Raw genomic sequence first — 8,631 nt, 5'->3', positions numbered from 1 at the left:
ACTAATTGCATGCTAATCGATTCGATTATACGGAATAATCGCTGATAACTTGTTCGATAAGCATGCAGATATCAATCAATCTATTAAACCTTTAACTGCCAATGAAAACCCATACAACTTATATAACTGTCATCGTCTATACCTGCAGAACACGATGACATCTGTTAATCGGAGTATGATTAAGTGTAAGGAATTTGGAAAATTTTTGCAATAGTTTCTCTTTGGTGACGATGAAATAGGAATCAGGCGAATGAAGAGTCATTCGTCTGTCCTTGGGATTATAAACCCCAATTCCACGCAACCCGAGGTCATTCGTTCAAATTTTGAACTAAAGAATGGCTTCATTCGTTAACTTATTAATCCCGATTCGTCAATCCTTTTAGACGAATAAGGATTCATTCGTTAAACTTGAGCGAATATACGTTATTCGTTAACATTTCTAACGAATGTAAGTGTCATTCGTTAAAATCTTAACGAATGATACATTAAAATCATTCCATTCGTTATGCACAACGGAAGCGAATGTCATTATAACGAATGAGAAATCTCATTCGTTAATCTTTAAATAACGAAAGTCTTTACATTCATTAAACCAATCAACAAATCACCATTTTTCCTTAGCGAATGTGACAAAAATCTCAATAAGGAATTAAATAATATTAAAACCAATTAGGGTTTTAAACAAATAATAAAATAATCAATCACATCCAATTAGGGTTTGATTGAATACGTTAAATATACCCGATCAACCAAGGATTGGTAATGTTTAAATTAAATGGATTTTTACGTTAAATTACAACTGATACCAGTTGTAAATACATTAAGCACGATTAACTTAAAATTTTGGGGATCAATCTTTTTCCTTTTTTTTTGAATTATTCGCTAGCTTGGTAAATCGAAACTAAAGCAGAATGGAAAAAGAAAGAAAAATCTTTTTGGATTTTCAAAAATTTTTAATGAACAAATAACAAAAATAGTAAACAGCTAAACTATCAAAGTAGTACATATTTTTGTGAGTTGAGCAGGGAATCATATTGACGAAAATGTCACTAAGTAACACTTCAATTTCGATGATTATTATACACGTAACCCAACAATGATTGCCGATATAATGGTCCTCTTAAACTTTTCACAAACTTGTCGGAAACTTTACGATATGTTTTAATTTGGTTCAATTAGGCACGAAACCTTATGTGGACCCCATCAATCGGATATAACATTTCTATCTCTTATACAGTGAATTTCACATGTACCTTTTTGTTTGATTTTTCCAAATTTTGATTAACTGTGACTCATGCAAAAATAATAGAAGGAAAATAAAGCAAAACGTCAAAATTTTCCCTTAAGATCGGTATTACTACACGCAGATAAGGTTCCATTTCAACAAAATAAAAAGATAAAAATAAGTTGAAGTTGTACAGGCCTTAACCCCCAGTTCGATACATGACTTTCACACATTTGTGCTTATAGTATACGCGGAGAAGGTCCAAGGCTTGTACGAAACACCAAGAAAATAAAGCAGAATACTCAAATATTAACCCTCAGGTTGGATAATCTTATCGCGCAGGAGAGGATCCAATATTTGAATAAAAATAAAGAAAAAATGAAGTTGAATTTCTTTGCAAAATAAAATAAAAACAAAGCAGAATTTTCTTTAAAAATGAAAGCATGCACACACATCAATCATTTTGACTTTTGTTTTTTCTTAAATCAGATATAGTATCAATCTTTCAAGATGTAATTCCACTAGGTTCGGCATTCATTATCTTTATATCTTATCAGTTCTTATATAGTCTGTCAAGCCTATCTTTGCATATCATATTGCTGGCTTTACGGTAATTTTTAATCTAGTTTATTCATGTACTAGATTAATCCCGTCAATGTACTATCATTTTCCCTTTTTGCTTCAAAACTCATTTTGAGGAGCATTTTTCAATGTTTTTGATATTTTTCAATACTTGAATGTTTTTGGAGTTTTTAAATTTCTCTGTACAAACTGAAAACACAATATTTTTGGATTTTATATTCCCCCCCCCCAAAAACAACGTTTAACCAATCTTTTGAATATCTTTTAATGTTTTTAAACCATTTATACCCACCAAATATTGAAAACATGTTTTGTCAAACGCTTTGGTATAAAGGTCAGCCTTTTGAAAATCCGTGTGAATTTTATCAATTGATATTAATTTCTTTTCAAAACAATCATGTATGAAGTGAAAACGGATTTCAATGTGTTTGGTTTTGGAATGGTGAACAGATCTTCGATGTTATTCGTTAATGAATTGTTCAAATTTATCAAGGATTGTATCAATTACATCATGAATTGATATAATTCATTGATTCTGTAAAACAGCGTGTCTGGTTATCATTGAATTTGGAACTGTTCTTAATGTAATTAGGAGTATTAATCAGTTAATTGAATAGTAATGGAGGTTTGAGCTTGTTTTGAGATTGAATTGAGGTTTAATTGAGCTATGGATAGTCTGGTTTGAGTTTGAAATGGTTTGGTGAATACAGAGTGTAATTGATAGGTTTGGTAGTGGTTTGAGATTACGGACGAGCATTGTAAGGATTCGGAATTGATATGCGAAGTTGATTGATAGATAATTCAGGGATTTCGGACTAGTTTATACAGAGATCTGGATTTTTGAAAAGTTTGAAGATATGAGTTCTTGTTCGTTAACTGATGAATTTTCATTCGTTAACTGATGAGTTCTGATTCGTTAACCATGAACTTCTCACTCCTTAATTCATTCGTTAAAAGTTAACTGCTCATTCGTTAAAAGTTAACTGCTCATTCGGTAATCCACTCCTTTCGTTAAAACTACATTCTTTACAAAACCACATTCGTTACATCAACCACATTCGCTTGAAGCTCCTTCGCTATTCATTCTCTATTCATGATACTTATTCTCTTTATAGTTCATTCGTTAAACCCATTCGTCTTAACAGTATTCTCGTTAACGAATATCCTTAACGAATATCCTTTATTCATGTCACATTCGTTACGGTTCCTCCATTCGTGTGAACAGTAATCATAAGTTTTCAGTTTTTACAAGTTTAGTCCTCTAAGTTTCAACAAGTGTTATCATGGCTTCTCAAAACGCCTCGTTCTATGCTTTTGCTTCCCAAAATGCTCTAATGCAGAAAAATGCTTACCATCGACAATGAAATTGGGAGCCACAACAAGTGTCCAAAATTGCTGAAATTATCCGATTTTGCTCGGTGGGAACCGAGGTTTCGTGCTCACTTGGGATCCGTTTATCCAAGTAGTGTACATTATCTTGATGTTGTGTATGCTGCACCGTTGGTTGGAAGTGACAATCTCGGCTAGACTCCTAAGGAATTCAAGAATTATAAAACTCAAGAGTTGAAAGATTTTGAGAGTGAGACTAAAGCTTATTCAACTCTCACTATGGCATTACTTGAACAAATCTTTCATCAATACAACACCATTAAGTTTCGTGCATCATTATTCGATACCCTGAAAAGAAGAAGCCTGAGTAATACACTAGAAAGCAAGAAAACGCTTACGAAGTTTCAATTCAGAAACTTTATCTTGATGAAGAATGAAACGGTTGAAGAAATGATAAATCATTTTAGTCATCTAGTGGTTGAAATGGCCAGCGTTAACCTTGAGCCAACTGATACTGACAAGATCGATACGTTGAAGAATCCATTGCCTTCGTCATATTCAACTTTTCTCTTTGTGTTGAAAGAAAACGGTTTCTTTCTTAACCCAGAACTTATTGTAGTGTAGTTTATCAACAAAATTGAGGAAAAAGAATTTGAGTTAAAGTGTCAAACGTCGTTAAAGGATAATCAAAACCAGAATCCTTCAATTTATGGTGGAGCAATGCCAGCAAACACTTCTTCAAGTCAAAGTTCTGTCCCAATCACTGCTTTCTTCACTCAAGCTCAAGATGAGACTCCTAATGTAAACAACTCACCTAATGTATGCTTAATGGCATCAGGTGCAAAATCTGAGTCTACCGCCAATGCTTCAAGTTCGTTACCAAAAGTAAACCTTCAAGAAGCCGAACAACAGTTTGCTTTTGTATGTGCTTTCATGACATCATACGAACAATTGGTGGGTAGCAAAATTGCTACTAGTGAGTTAACAGATGAAGATTACGATCAAATTGATCCTGATGATCTTGAATTGATGGATCTCAAATGGAATATGGCTATGATTGTTAGAAAGGTCAAGAAGTTCATGCAAAGAATAGGAAAAGACCTTCCCACCTTGAATAAACGAGTTGGTTTTGAGAAATTGAAGGTTAAATGCTACAACTGTGGGCACTTTGGCCATTTTGCCAAAGAATGTGACAAGCCAAGAAAAGCATATTCCGGTTCACGCAATGCTGAGAGATCACAAGGAAAGAATTCATCGGGTAATGATCAAAGCAAAAGGAGTTCTTCTGAAGGAGAGAAGAATAAGTTAAACAACAATCAAGCTCTTGTCGCTAACGAAGGGGTTGATTGGTCACAAAGATTGTTGGGGAATCAGGCCAACCTTGTGATATTTGAACCAGTTGATCAATTTGATGATGTAAGTAGTGATCAAGTATCTGAAGAGAGCGATACATCAGACTCTGAAACTAATTTTTATCAGAGTTCGTCTGATAACTCATCTGTGCAAGTTAAATCTGACACTTCAAATCCTGATCACATTGAATCGTATGCTTGCATGGTTAAGATTGAGGAGGTATGTCCTAAACCTCAAGTTAGTGTAACTGAATCCTCAACTGTTGTGTTAGAGTGTACTGAATGTGCTGAAATCAAATCCAAACTCGAGACAGTCTTAACTCAGATCACCTCTCTCACAAAAGAGCTTTGATGTGTGTCTAATAACCCTATTATAATGACCCTCACAACTAAGCTTTAATATTAAAACGAAAATCCTAAAACCACACACAACCGGCAAGTGTACCGATCGCAAGTAGTATAGACCTAGGAAGTCCGAGTATCGAACAAGTGGACACGTAAGACGCTAACGATTACTAACCCTAGCAAGACCTACCTTAGAATGATATTTAATTGATTTTTGCTTTTTAATTACTTAACTGAACTAACTTGACTAACTAACAAAACTTACCAAAAATAGAAAACTTAACGGAAAACTAACTGTGTTAACTTAGGGTGGAGAAAAACGTCTACCTAGGTCTGAATCAAATTGTAGGCCTAACAAGCTAACGGATTGAATGATATCAAGACACCGGTCCCTAAAGATGACACGACTAAGGATCGCTCAGGCTCACTGGATTACCTCTCGGTCTCACACAACAAACCCTAACTACTCAAAATCGACTAAAACGACCTAACCGGGAAACAATTGCTAACGTGTTCTAATGAAGGATCACCTCTCGGTCTCACCAACACTCGACCCTAATGGCAATGAATACTACACAACCAAGGATAGAGGAACAATTCAACTTAAACCAAAATAGATCAACTAGTCGCTCAAAACACCTAAACCTGACAAGAAACGAACTCGCTCTCGCGCAATCCTTATTCTAGCATGCAAAGGTAATGAGACAACCCTAACTTCCTATCACCTCTCGGTCTCAAAGAAGGTGTCTAACCGTTGTACTTAATCCAATAAATCATGCAACAAAACCCTACGGTGGTACCTACCGCAAACAAACCCTAAACACAAAGTCTAGAATCAAACAATGCACCGATCAATCAATACAAAACTAATCAATCAACACACGGGGTTTATGCAATGAATCACTAAAATTTCCAGCCCTTAAACACAACCTATTTCATGTCTAAATCAAACTTTACAATAGCAATTCAAGTCTATCAATCAAACAATCCATAAAACCTATCAAACACTAACAAGAATCATCATTCCTAGGTAGAACTAACAAGTTTAGCCGAGAATCATTTTTGGACAGCAGCAAACCATTAATAAACACATCATTAATCCCATACCAAACATCTTAACAATCATCCAATGATCAACAATAATCAATAACAATTCAATATCTCAATCAATTGCAAAACAAATCAACAATTAAACAAGAAAATCAAAGTGTATGAACAATGAAGAAGATGTAGGGATATGGATGTTTCCGGGGCTGTTCTTGCTGTCAAAAACGATGGGGATTCAATCCCGAGGCTTGGTTCTTGTGTTTTCTTCCTTCCCTAGCCGCCACAACCTTCAAAACCTAAGCCGAAAAAACTTTTTCCTCTTCCCCTTGCCTGCTGCCTGCTGCGATCGCTGCTGTCCACAGCCCTTAGGGTTTTATTTTTTTTATATAATATAATATAATGTAAGACTTGGGCCTCCATGATGCATACGGGCCGGGCCTTGAGTTGTTACATGAAAACGTATGCGTAAAAGGCTCGTAGAATGCTCCAAAAGTCCCGGTTTTCTTCTTTCTTTCACCCAAATCCTACAATATGAATAAACTTACGTAAAAGCTATCTAAAACAAGTAAAAACATATAAAATATAATATATTACGTAGATAAAAGGTGCGGAAAATACGTGTGTTTTCAACACGTCAAGCTTTTTATGATCAATGAGTTCTATAGACAGAAATCTAAATTGCCGGAACAATCGGCTTTAAAAATCCAAAATCTATCTGAAAGCAATCATGATCTAAAAGTTGAGGTTCAGTGTAAGATTATTGTGGTTGAACAATATTTTCAGGAGATTCTCAGACTCCGAACCTGCATTTCTAAACTGGAAATTGAAATTCTGGAATTGAAAAATAAACTTGGAAAATTTCGAGATTCCTCATTTTTGTTAAATGAAATAATTGAAGTAAACAATTCCCACAAGAAAAATGAGAAAGCGGGTTTAGGGTTTGTTGAGATTCCTCCTCCCTTTTAAGGAGATTACTGTAGTATTCCAGATATTAAACAATGTCCCGAAGTGCTTATAGTTGAACCTGAATTTGTTGATCAAAACAAACCAACTCAAGAACCGATTCACATTAAAAGTAATTCCGGTTTTACGAAAAATGAATTAGATGGTTCTGTTGAGGAGTTAGTTGAACAAGATGAGATTGTCAAAAACAAGAATATTCCTACTGACAATCACATCTTATGTGAACCTGAAGAATTTGAACAGGCAGTCTATGGTTCAAAATCTTTGGGTGATACTTCTAAAACTCCTAAGGTATCACCTAATGTATCTCAATCAGATAAACCTTCGGTGTCTAATGAGGAGTTGATGAGATTCATAAATCCTCAACCAAAATCTTCAAGCGGGAAGATATTTAAATTAAAAGGTCTTTCAAAGGTTTTTTCGGATAAGGAAGTTCCTCTGAATCTTCTTAATCCAGAATTAATTGATAGTGTCTTTCAAGATGACACTTCAGAAGTCACTAAACTTGAACAACAATTTAACAAATCTAAATTCAAAAATGTTCAAGAAAAGGCAAAGAACACCACATTTAAACCCATAAAATTTGTCAAATCATCTGGGATGGAGAATTCATCTAATTCTACCAACCTAGAATTTTTCCAAAATAAAAAGGGATTTAAATCTGCTGGTACAAAGAAAGTGTCTTATGAAGAATCCAAAACTAAGGCTCAACCTGTGCATGAAAGTCAATCAAGTGGTTCACTACATAAGTCTTTAGATTCACGCTTATGTTTTAAATGTGGTGAACCGGGACGTGTGTCTAAAAAATGTAGAGCAAAGATTGATGAGATCAAAGTGTCATCAAATTGTAAGACTGAACTGAATGTAAAACCAAAAGAAAAACAAGTTGATGAGAGTGTTATAATGTATTCTGATGTCAATCCAAGAAAAGTTGTTAGGATTGAATCTTTTAATGCAACAAACAAATGTGTTGGCCATGCTCAACCAATTTGTTCAAACACTGATTCGGGAATTATACGTGACGGGTACTTAAAAAAGAAAAAGAAGAAACCGGTCACCTATTCTCAAGTACCGAATACTAGTGTTAAGTTATCCTTTTCTCCGAAAGTATCAAAGGGAGAGCCCAAGACTGAGGCTTGGGCTGCCTTTTTGAACTAATCATTTACTTGTTTGTGCAGAGTTCATCCAGGTTCGGGTCTACTCACAAATGGATTTTGGATAGTGGATATTCTAGGTATATTACTGGCAACCTAGATCTTCTGAATAATGTTAAAGATATTCAAGGAGGTTATGTTGTGTTTGCTGGTAACAATGGGGGAATGATTACAAAGGAGGGAGAAGTTTCAAACGGGAAAGTGACGTTTGAAAAAGTAAATTATTGTGAGAAGGTGGATCATAATTTGCTGAGTGTTTCTCAGATATGTGATAGAAAGTTTACCACCGTTTTCACAGACAAGGAATGTGTTATCCTTCAACCGGGATACACTATTCTTGAAGATATGGTTGTCATGAGATCACCTCGATCGAATGTTATTTACGTATTGGATATGAGTTATGATATAAATGTTTCACCATCAGCTACATGTTTCGTGTCTAAATCTACCGAAAAGGAGTCTATCCTTTGGCATCGACGCATGGGACACATTCACATACGCAAGATGAATTTTCTTATTTCAAATGAGTTGGTGGATGGTGTATCCCTTAAGAATTTCAAGATCAATGATCATTGCGTTGCGTGCAAGAAGGGGAAACAAAAGAAGAAATCACATCCAAGCAAGTCACTTAACA

This window comes from Bidens hawaiensis, unplaced genomic scaffold, assembly GCF_021521415.1.
Source record: "Bidens hawaiensis isolate Kalapana, Puna unplaced genomic scaffold, B.hawaiensis_p1.1 tig00011963_1, whole genome shotgun sequence".
Taxonomy (NCBI): domain Eukaryota; kingdom Viridiplantae; phylum Streptophyta; class Magnoliopsida; order Asterales; family Asteraceae; genus Bidens; species Bidens hawaiensis.
The sequence above is the reverse complement of the archived record's forward strand: the minus strand, read 5'-3'. Positions refer to the sequence as shown.